Raw genomic sequence first — 12,409 nt, 5'->3', positions numbered from 1 at the left:
GAAAACTTGGATTAGAAAATTCCCTCTTTAGGTCCAGGAAGGATGTTGAACGTGGGCTGTAGAAGTAGTTATATGTTGGAAAGAGCCATTCAACAACGGAATGGAAACAGACTTAAAAGAGGTAGTATAGCTAGGTTTAGATAAAAACATGCAGCGGGAGGAGAATGGGTGGGAAGGAAGCAGGAACAAAGAACCAGAACGCAGGTAAACAGGTTAAAAAAACAAGGAAAATAGCATTATGCAACGATGGGGAGCAGTTGTGACGCAAGATTTACCGTTCACTGGTAGTAAGCTTTATGCAATCAACTCAGAGTGCCAGTTTTCTGGCATGCAACATAAGCCGATGTGCATTACGTGGCGCCATGATGGAATGTTATGTTACTTTGCATTTATATAGCGACTTATGTACCTTTAGTGTGGTCTCAAGGCGCTGGTAGGTTGAACGCCCTCTTGAACCGAAGTTCAAGTCAGTAGAGAGAATAGCGAGAGTCATAAGGTGCGTGTGAGCACCGGATATGTGTGCAGCTGGTGTGGCATTCGTGCGAAAGCTGCTTCTTAACGGTAGGTGTGGTGGTTGAGAGATCATGAGTATTTGTTCGTTCTGGCAGGTTGTTATCCAGACCGATTCTGGCTGCGTTAGGCCTGAGGAGAACGCCTAGGCTGGAGGGTGTGTACCGGCAGTGTTTAGTTAGGGTGATGGGGAGTATGAGGCAAATGATGGTATGAAAACAGCTATACTGAATGGTGTCATAGTATCACTGTGTTCTAGTTGAGTGGAGGTGTTAAGAAGAGAGTAAGAGTGGAGAGGTGATATGGTGGTTTACCTTAGTTGCTTGAGATCGACCCCACTCCAATGGTTCCATGTACTCCATCTGTTCCATGTACTCTGAACTGTTCAATGTATTACAGCTGTTTCAAGCACTCAGAGTCGTTCCTTTCAATGCTCTTTCAAACCTTCCATGCACTCCAAACAGTTCCATGCACTCCAATCCGTTCCATCCACTCCAAACAGTTCCATGCACTCCAATCCGTTCCATCAACTCCAATCCGTTCCATCCACTCCAATCCGTTCCATGCACTCCAATCCGTTCCATGCACTCCAATCCGTTCTATGCACTTCAGGCCATCTTATGCTCCTTTCAAAAGGGCCATTCATTCTACCCACGTTACCCTTTTCCGTGTATCATCCTTCCATATACATCATCTTCACACGTTCCATCCACTTCTTTGGTTCCACCCATTTTAACACGTTTCACCCACTGCGCCCATCCCACCACATCACCGGTTCCAGCCATTTCACCGGTTCCACCCATTTCATTGGTTCAAGACACACCACCCGTTCATCCACCTACTTCATCCGTCATACCATTTCATCCGTTCCACCCACTTCATCCATTCTGCACCACTTAATCCGTTCCATCCACATACTTCAACCTTTCCATCTACATACTTCACTCGTTCCAACCCCATACTTCTTCTGTTCCAACTACATTTTTCACTTGATCCATCCACTTCACCCTTCAGTCGACATACTTCACCTGTTCTATTTAATATATTTGACCCATTCACCAGCTCCTTCCTTTTACTTTACCCGACTCGTCCTTAAACATCACCCTTTTTTCTAGATCCATTCTCTGTTCCTGCTACCCACTTCATCCGTTTCTTCCTCCTACTACACCCGTTCATTCTATCCTCTTCACCCGTCCCGTCCATATAGATCATCATTTTGCTCTACACTCGACACCCGCTCTGCACTCTACACCCGCTCCACATTCTACACCCGGCTCTCATTCTACACCCGCTCCGCACCCTACACCCGCTCCTCAGTCCACGTTCTACACCCGTTTCACACTCTACACCCGCTCCACACTCCATACTCGCTCTGCACTCTTCACCCGCTCCGCAACTGCACCATACCCTACATCCGCTCAACACCCTACATCAGCTCAACACCACCGCACCCTACCTCTGCTCAAAACCCTAATTCTGCTCAACACCCTACATCTGCTCACCTCCATCACGCCATACATCTGCTTAACACCCTAAATCTGCTCAACACCTTACATCCGTTACACTCTACTATCTACTGACACTCTACAACCGCCCCACAACCTGCATCTGCACAATGCTCCTCTATGCTCCACGCTCTCATCCGCTCCTCTACTCATCCGCTCTCATCAGCTCCTCTACTCACACCCTACATCCGCATCATAGCCTACATCTGCACCACGCTCTTATCTGCTCCACGCTCTCATCGGCTCCATGGCCTCATTCCTTCTGCGCTCTCACCCGCACTACACACTCCTCCGCTCTACGCACTCATCCGCTCTAGAACTCATCCGCTCTATGCACTCATCTGCTCTACGCACTCATCCGCACTCATCCGTTCTACGTACTCATCCGCTTCATGCACTCATTCGCTCCACGCACTCATCCGCTCCACGCACTCATCTGCTCCACGCACTCATCCACTCGGTGCCCTCATTCCTTCTGCGCTCTCACCTGCACTACGCGCTCATCCGTTCTACGCGCTCACCCGCTCTACGCACTCATCCGCTCTACGCACTCATCTGCTCTACGCACTCATCCGCTCTACACACTCATTGGCTCTACGCACTCATCGGCTCTACGCACTCATCCACACCCATCCGTTCTACGTACTCATCCGCTCAATGCACTCATCCGCTCCACGCACTCATCTGCTCCACGCACTCATCCACTCCATGCACTCATCCGCTCCACGCACTCATCACTCTACGTATTTATCTGCTCTACACACTCATCCGCTCTACACACTCATCTGCTCTACGCACTCATCCGTTCTACTTACTCATCCGCTCTATGCACTCATCCACTATGCGCACTCATCTGCTCTACGCACTCATCCGCTCTACGCACTCATCCGCTCTTCGCGCTTCATCCACTCATTTAGTTCGTCCCTCCTGCATTATCGGTTCTGCCCATGTCACTTGTCGATCCGTCCGTGCTCTCCGTCTGTCCCATGCACTACACCCAACTCATGTACTTGAATCGTCTATTCAGTACTTTCCTTTTATACCATGCACTCTTACATTCCATGCTTTCATTCTGTGCACTCATCTGTCTACTGTATTCATCATTCTATCCTTTTAAGTTTATTCCTTTCGTCCATTTTGTTCCTTTCGTCCTTTTCAAACATTTCATCCATTTCATTAATTTCGACTGCTTTACTGCTTTCGTAAAATTAATTCTTTTATCCATTTCAATGCTTTGGTCTACTTTACTCATTCTATTCAGTTTGTCATTTTTAGTTTGCATTGGCAGTTATTGGTTTTCGATTTCTCGCATTGATCTTGAGGTTGTATTATTATTTGTTTTATTGTTATTTATGATGTAGTAGTTTGGGTTAGTTGAATTGTTGTTGTCCACTTTAATCCTTACGTCCACATTGATCCTATTGTCGATTGCATTTATTTCGTCCATTTCATTAATTACGGCTACTTTACTGCTCTCGTACAGTTTATTATTTTATCTACTTCACAGGATTGATCCTTTTCATTCATTGTATTCTTTTTGTTCTTTTTAGCTACACAATGGAGGTTATTAATTTTCGATTTCTCACTCGGATCGTGATGCAGCATTGCTATTTATGATCTAGTATTTGGGCAAAAGACATTGAGGTGGTGTTATCCAGTGTGAGTTAGTTTGAGTTCGGGGTCGGTTTTACGGGAAGAGCCAAGTTTTCAGTAATTTGCGGAAAGACATGAGGTCTTCGGTGAGTCGGATGTGGGGCGGGAGTGTGTTCCACAGCATGGGGGCCAAGGCTGAGAAAGATGATCCACCTAACCTGACTGAGTTTGTTTTTGGTATGACTAGGAGGCCGGCTGAGCTTGATCTTAGAGTACGTGAACGGTGATAGGGTTTTAGTTTGTCTTGAAGATATTGAGGTCCAGTTTTATGCAGTGCTCGGTGAGAAATGCATAGGGTTTTGAAGGTCACCCTTCGGGCAACCGGAAGCTAGTGCAGAGTTTTGAGGGCTGGGGAGATGTGGTCTCCAGGCCCAAGCGCTAGTAGCAGTTGGGCTGCAGCATTTTGTGCTCTTTGTAGTTTAGTCATTTGGTAAGCGTGGACTACAAGGTAGAGGGGGTTAGCGTAGTCCAGTCTTGATATAGCAATTGATTGGACTGTGGAGAGTCTGTTGGGAAAGGAGAGGTATGGAAAAATGCGCCGAAGAGTTTTTAGGTGGTAGTGGCAGGACTTTGAGACGTTGTTGACTTGGCGCTAGAGTGTTACGTCCGAGTCTAGGGTGCATCCAAGGTTTTTTACTGAGTTATAGAAAGTCGGTGGGTTGCCCATGGCAGATGTCCAGGGTAGTGGGTGCGGGAGAAGTTCGGTGTTGCCACATAGCATGATTTTGGTTTTGGAAGGGTTTAGCAAGAGGTGGTTTGTGGTCATCCAAAGCTCTATGTCGAGGAGGCAGGCAGCGAGGTCAGGGCGGCAGTTGGGTTTTAAGTTCAGGAGTTTTAGAATTAGGTGAGTGTCATCAGCGTAGTTGTAGCACAGGATTCTGTGTGAACGAATTATTTGTGGGAGGGTGGCCATGTAGAGATTGAACAGGAGGGCTGATAGGCATGCTCCTTGTGGAACTCCTGTGTTGACTGGTCGGGCTTGGGAGGAATAGGTGGAGAGTAGGGTTATTTGGTTCCTATTTTTGAGGAACAATGCTATCCATTTGAGAGCAGTTCCACAAATTCCTAGGGAGTGAAGGCGGTCAAGGAGGATTGAGTGGTTGATTGTGTTGAAGGCGGCGGATAGGTCAAGAAGGATTAATGCAGCGCCTCCCGCAGAGTCTGCCGTGTTTTAAGGTCATCCCAGATTGCGGCTAGGGTGGTTTCGGTTCTGTTGCGGGCTCTGAAATCTGATTGAGCAGGATCTAGGAGATTGTTGGCTTCGACAAAGTCATTTAGTTGGGAGTAGGCAGTTTGGTCGATGAGTTTGGCAAGGAACCTGGTGTTTGAGATGGGGCGGTAGTTTTGGGCTCGAGAGGGTAGAGGGAAGGTGTTTTTATCAGTGGTTTGACAATGCGTCTGGAAAAATTCCAGAGGAAGGGAGTCATCTATGATGGTTCTTGCGTGTTCTCCTGCGCAGGTAGATGCAAACATTTCTTTGAGGGTTGTGGCCAGGCAAGAGTCCAGTGGAGAGCCGGATGGTTTGCGGGCAGAGAGGAGTTTGAGAAATTGGTCAGCTGATATTGGACTAAAGGAGTCGAAAGTTGGTTGGGTAGTGGTCACAGGCGGTGGGTTGGCTGGTATGGAGGGTAGGTTGCCTGGTGGGCATAAGAGAGCCAGTTTGTTGGTTAGAGTGTTTGTTCTTTCGAGGGCTGTGAAGTAAAAGTGGAGCGAGAGTGAGTCGCACAGCGATTGTGAGGGGGTCAGGGTGGTGATGGTTTGGTGAATTCGGTGATGATTTTGTGCAGTTCTTTTCTGGGGTTTTTACAGTTTAGGATTCGGGAGTTGTAATGGCCTTTTTTTGCTTTCCGGATTTCGGCCTTGTACTGATGAAGGTGTCGGGCCAAGGTGGATCTGCTCATGGGTGTTTTGTCTTTCCGCCATTTGCGTTCTAGGAATTTATATAGTTCTTTACTGGTCTTCAACTCAGGTGTGAACCATCTAGGGAAAAGGCCACGGCAAGCTGATGGTTTGCAAGAGGTGTTGAGCCATGAGTCAAAGGTGTCAGGCTTTAGTTGATGTTTGAGTAGGCAGGTAGGCAGAGGAGACTGGAGGAGAGGGTCGGCTAGGTCAGGAAGGATTATTAGTTTCTTCCAGCATCTGCGTAGATTCAGAGGTTCAGGTTTGGGTGCAGGAAGTGGGTTAGGAGAGCGAATGGCGAAAGAAACAATGAAGTGATCGGACCAGATGATAGGGGTGCGGGGATTTAGATGTATCAGGTTGTGGGTGCTGAATATGGCATCAAGAGTATGTCCTTTGTAGTGAGTCGGCCGTTTAAGTGGGGTTGGAGGTTAATTGCTTCTAGGCCGTCAACCAGAGAGTGTGTCATAGGGTTGGTGGGAATGTCGAGCCATATGTTGAAATTGCCTAGAAGGGTGAGGTTGGGAGGGTTCAGTTGAAGCGTGGCAATCGAGTCGCAGAGGTTGTTTGAGAATTGTCTATCCTAGCCAGGGGGTCTGTAGATTATTAGGAAGCTGTGGGAGAACGAAGGGTAAAGGGATAGTTTAACGAGGAGTGATTCGCAGGAAGGAATGGAAAGTTGGTTTTCGATGATTGAGGCGTGCAAGTGAGACTTGAAGGCGAATGCTATTCCTCCTCCGCTAGAGGGATGGTTCAGTGGGATGAGCGAGTAGTCGGGGTGGAAGGCCTCATTGGCGATAGAGGCGAAGTCATCAGAGAACCAGGTTTCAGTGATGAAGACCAGGTCTGCTTTGTCAGAGGCGAGGAGGTCAAAGATGCTGTGTCTGTTTTTTGATACGGACCGGGCATTTAATAGGATGCAGTTCACTCCGGGAGATGAGGTTGATGTCGGAGCTGCAGAGATGTGGGGTTGGGGGGGAGAGGGTGGAAACTGGGGAGCGAGAGGGATGGGGTGGTTGATGGGCGATGGGAAGAGTGGGCGAGCCGGAAAGTTGGTGGGTTTCGGGTGGGAGTGGATGGATGCATGTGTTGGGATGGTTGGGTTTGGCACAGGGGATTTGAAGGTGGGGTGTGTGGGAATAGGCGTTTCGGATTTGGTCGGTGATAAATCGAGGAAGAGGGGTTTCAGGCAGGGTGAGGCATGGGGGGAGGTTGGTGATTGGGGGGATGAGGTGATGGGTCGAGACAGGGGAGGCGAATGAGTGCTGAGTGATTGAGGGGGACCAGGTACGTTTCCTCTTTAGTGTCTTTGTTGCGATTGATGTGTGCGAGTGTTAGGGGGGTCAGAAGGCAAGAGGGATCAGGCTTCTGTTCTTGCTAGAGCTAGGCATGCAGTTTTTAGGGAGGGGAAGGAGTGTGGTTGAGGGGGTATGATGGTGGGTGTTGATGGGAAAAAGTGGGGTTGCATATTTGCTGGGCAGGGAGTGCCTGGGAGGCTAGTGAGGGGAGTGGGTATGATCATAGTAGGCAGATCGGTGGAGGGGTTCAGAGGAGCAGTGGTTGGCTCACCTGCCTCCACTCTCAGCCCTCTGCAACTTATCCTGAACAGGACTGTGAGACTTGTCCTTGGCCTCAAGCCCAGGGATCGTATCTCTCTAGGACTGAAATATCTGCACTGGCTCCCAGTGGCTGCCAGGATTAAGTTCAAAACCCTCTGCATTGTACACAAGGCCTTCTGGGGTCTGGGACCGAAATACCTTCAACTCTCTCTGCCTAAATATCTCCCTTCTTGAGCTCTACCTCCAACTCCCTTAGGGTCAGTCTCTTCTCCAAGCAACAAGTTGGTGGAAGATCACTCTCTTCAGCAGGGGCCTCTCTCTGGAACAGCCTTCCTGCCTCACTGAAACTCGGGAGCTCTCTCCGGTTCCGGAAACACCTCATAACCTTCCTCTTTGCTTCTGCTTTCTCTCCCCCCCTCCCTTGCTGAATTCCTGATCTAAATTGCACTGGGTACCTGGCCACCCTTTTTGATCTCTGGCCCAGGTCCTGTCAATTACCCACCTGCACTGACTCCCTGGCAACCCCTGCACTTGGGGACCATTTTTCTGTATCCCTTCAGTCCCCTACTAGCACTTATGTCTGCACTTTCTTGCACTTGCCACTAGCTGGCTGTTATGTGTCATATTTATTCCACTTCCCATGTACTGCACTTCCCCTCTCCCTTCCCCCTGCGCACTTCTCCTCCCCCCTTCCCATGCACTTGCGCAATCTGAATGACACATGGCCTAGTAAGATCGTTGTCTGTCCTCCCTTTGTGCCCCCCCTTGCCTCGTCGCACCTTGAAACACTTGTGTATAGGCGTGTTATAAATGCCATATCATATCATATCATATCATATCATATATCGTGACCCTCTGGCTTGGTGTTTGGAAAGCGGATAGGTAGGCGATGTGGTGGAGGATGGGCTGAAATGGGGAGACAGAGACAGGACATAGGGCTGGCAGGTGGGGGGGCGGTGCACGGGGGTCGTTTCCGGCAGACCTTGGTGAGTTGGGCGCACTCATGGTTAGTAACTGTGATATAGATGGGTTGGAAGATTTCGTTCACACCATACCACTTTAGTTATAACACTGGATGTTAAATGTTCACTCTTTCTATGATTATCAGTACCACGGCAGTACCTGCTGTTAAGTACAGTTTCAGATGTAAATTATACTTTATATTTGGGCTTTGAAAGTTCAGCTATACCACTAGGTGAGATTATTCACGTTTCTAGGTTCAACTAAACAGGGTGATATTATTCACGTATTCTACGTTTTAATGTTCAAATTGCAAACTAGGCTGCAGATATGCCTTTAGGCACGCTAGTAGGCACACTTCTAAATTCAACCAAGGTACGCTATTAGGCACGCTTCTAAATTGAACTATGCTACAGGCAACATTTACTAAAAGTACTTTCTCTGTGCAATTATTGCCACAGATATGCTATAGGTCAGACTTTCTAAATGCAATTTTGACACATATAAGCTATAGGGTAGACTATAACACAGAGGATATTAGACACACTTCGAAATTCAGCCAAGGCACGCTATTAGGCACATTTCTAAATTCAACCATGCATGCTATTGGGCACACTTCTAAATTCAACTATGTTACATGGACCATTTCTAAATCCACTTTCTAAATGCAATTAAGACATATAGGGTAAGCTATAGGGTAGGCTTACTGGACTTTGGCACAGTGACATTATTAGGGACGCTGTCTAAATTCCGCTATGCCAAAGTGATCTTGTTATATGCATTTCTAAATTCGGCTTTGCACCAAGAGGATATTAGGCACACTTTTAAGTTCAACCTTGCACAGAGAGGAAATTAGGCACACTACTAAATTCAGCCAAGGCAGGCTATTAGGCACACTTCTAGATTCAACTTTGCACAGAGAGGATATTAGGTACACTACTAAATTCAGCCAAGGCAGGCTATTAGGCACACTTCTAGATTCAGCTTTGTACAGAGAGGATATTAGGCACACTTCTAAATTCAACTTTGCACAGAGAGGATATTAGGCACACTTCTAAATTAAGCCAGGGCAGGCTATTAGGCACACTTCTAAATTCAACCAAGGCAGGCTATTAGGCAAACTTCTAAATTCAACTTTGCGCAGAGAGGATATTAGGCACACTTCTAAATTCAACTTTGCACAGAGTGTATATTTGGCACACTTCTAAATTCAACCAAGGCAGGCTGTTAGGCACACTTCAAATTCAACTTTGTACATAGAGGATATTAGGCACACTTCTAAATTTAACTTTGCACAGAGAGGATTTTAGGCACACTTCTAAATTCAACCAAGGCAGTCTATTAGGCTTTAAAAACACTATCTAGATACAATTATATCACAGATATGCTATTAGGTGGACTTTCTAGATGCAATTATACCACAGATAAGCTATTAGGAGGACTTTCTAAATGCAGATGTGCCACAGATATGCTATTGGGAGGACTTTCTAGATGTAGTTATACCACAAATATGCTATTAGGAGGACTTTCAAAACGCAATTATACTACAGATATAAGCAGACTTTAGACAAAATTAGACCACAGATATGCTATTGGGAGGACTGTCTAGATGAAATTATACCACAGATATGCTATTAGAAGGACTTTCTAATTGAATGTATACCACAGATATGCTATTAGGAGGACTTTCTAGATGCAATTATACCACAGATATGCTATTAGGAGGACTTTCTAAATGCAATTATACCACAGATATGGTATTAGGAGGACTTTCCAGATGCAATTATGCCACATATATGCTATTGGGAGGACTTTCTAGATGCAATTATACCACAGAAACGCTATTAGGAGGATCTTCTAGATGCAATTATAACACATATATGCTATTAGGAGGACTTTCTAGATGCAATTATACCACAGATATGCTATTGGGGGGACTTTCTAGATGCTATTATACTACAGATATGGGTCTGATTGAACCTATAGTTCTGCCAGATTGACAAGGGGACAGCACATTACCATTGTGCCCACATGGACCAACGGGGTGGATCCTAACATCAAGGTCCTGGCTTTATATCTCTAAGTCCCATTATCACCTTCCTCATTGTTATTGTTGTCCTCAAAGGTGTCTTACCTGTGGGGATCTTTCCTTCACATCCTGCCCTCAAATCTCCAACCCATCTATCCTCCCTTACCTTTTTGACACTCTGCCAGGTGCTGGCACCTCCACCCTTCCCTGGCTCACTATTGAAAGGCATCCATTTTGACTTTTCATGGCTCCCCACAACCTTGTCATGCATCAGTTTTCCCTTATCTTCACCTCTTACCTGCTTTATAGTCTCTTCTCCACTTGACTCCTAAATAAAGTCTCTGAATATGATGTTTGCCTGCAGCCTTCCCCCTGTCCCCTCGTTGCCTTCCTCCATAATATTCTTTCTGAGGTCCTTGCTCTTAATCCTTCCCCCTCAAGGATTTTCGCTATTTATTTCTATTTAATAGCACCTTAAGCCTTATCCCTGTGTCTCCTTGCCTCATCTTTGAAGTTCTCTTCCATTCCCTCTTGATGATCTCCTCCAACCTCTTCACACCACACTCAATTTCACCACCTCTATTTGCTCCACCTCAACCACCAGCTCTCCATGTCTTTCCCTGCCTCAAAAACTCATTCACCAACTCCTTGCACCCTCACCTATGCCAAACTGACTGTTTCTCTTGTAGGTTTCATGACCCCCCCCCTTTGGGTCATCCTTCTTGAAAGTAGGGACACCTGAATGTGTATATTGTGACTGTGACTGGTTAGGAGCCGCCATTCGGCTATACTGAATTCTCATATTTGGAATGACTCTATCGTGAGGCGTTGCAGACAAGCTAACCTCGTGCTCAAATTCCATGCTGGATGCGATGTTTATCTTCTGGATGCCATTGAATGGACTGCCCTTGCGCTCTCCCTCCTACACTGAGAGCAGCCACATTTGTTCGGCATCAGACATCGTCATAATCACTGCTTACTTTGTAAAAGAATAAGTGCCAGGTCCCAAAACTTTGTAGCACCTCTTTGACACATTGCAGAGGGCCCCTCTATGCCACTCTTGCTACCTCCCACACCTGCTCCAAATAGTGTCAACATATTTGGGTTAAAGGTGAAACTCGTATCAGCTCTTTGCGGGTAATGGATGCACTGATTATGGCAAATATGCTATTTACAAATACCAATCAACATAAAATAACGTAACATACTAGTTGTATCTTGAAATGAAACACATGTTTAATTGCTTCTATAATCATTGTTAACACTTTGCACTGGTGGCAAGTAGAACTTTTAGACTGCCTAGCACTAGAAAATAGAAAACAACTTGTTTTCCTCCTTTGTTAGGTGGACAAATGCAGGCAAAATCATTACTGAACTGCCAAACTGGCCTGTGAAACAATGAAGAAAGATCTTGTTTGCTCACAACATGTGCTCCTCTTTGGCAGTGGTCTTTGTCCTGGCATTGCCCCAGTGCTGGTGTTACTGGATGCCCTCTTGTTGTCAACGCACCCCTCTCTGGCACTGCTGCTGGTTATTACAGAAAATAACCAGCTGCAACATGTCATGCAGGCTAACTGGAGCAGTGTGTGAGCATGGTCAGCACGAATGCCCAGAATGTTCAACTTCCAGTTCATTGTTATTCCTGAAAATTGATAACGAGCACTGCCACATCAGCATGGGTGATCAGATTCATGTACTAGAATGAGCTAACCCAGGGCGAAGACACATGCACAGTTCACATGGTTTCTTGTTGTGTGACTAAAATTCAGTGACAGTTAAAATAACAAAGTTGTCAAAACACCACATCATCACCTCTGACATCCCTCTCTCTAACCCTCTCACTGCTCATCTCTCCTGGACTGATAATTGTCCTCTGTCTTCTCATTTGAAGCTTCCTGTTCCCCTGGCAATGGCCCGCACAGAACTGTCATTCTCCTTCACGGTCATCCGACCCAAGAAGAAAGTGTCAGTGGCAGCCTTTGTCTCCACCTACACTCTTCCAACTACTCCTGCGGCTGACTCCCATCGTGATACAGCCCTTTCCAACTTTCAGCTTTTCATCTCTAACACTCTTGACATCATTGCCCCTGTCACAAAGATCTGCCTGAAGCCTGCCAAAAAGTGCAATTCTTGGTAAGACTCCGAACCGGCCGCCCTGAACAGCAAGTGCAGAGCAGCTGCACGAAAATGGGGAGCTTCAAAGTGGCCTGCCACCTACTTCAGAGGCAATATAGACAGGGACATCATTTCCCGAAAATGAAGGGGTAGCGGAAGTGAAATCACACGACCCTTGA

This window comes from Ambystoma mexicanum, chromosome 1p (assembly GCF_040938575.1).
Source record: "Ambystoma mexicanum isolate Mex_15411 chromosome 1p, UKY_AmexF1_1, whole genome shotgun sequence".
Taxonomy (NCBI): Eukaryota; Metazoa; Chordata; class Amphibia; order Caudata; family Ambystomatidae; genus Ambystoma; species Ambystoma mexicanum.
The sequence above is the reverse complement of the archived record's forward strand: the minus strand, read 5'-3'. Positions refer to the sequence as shown.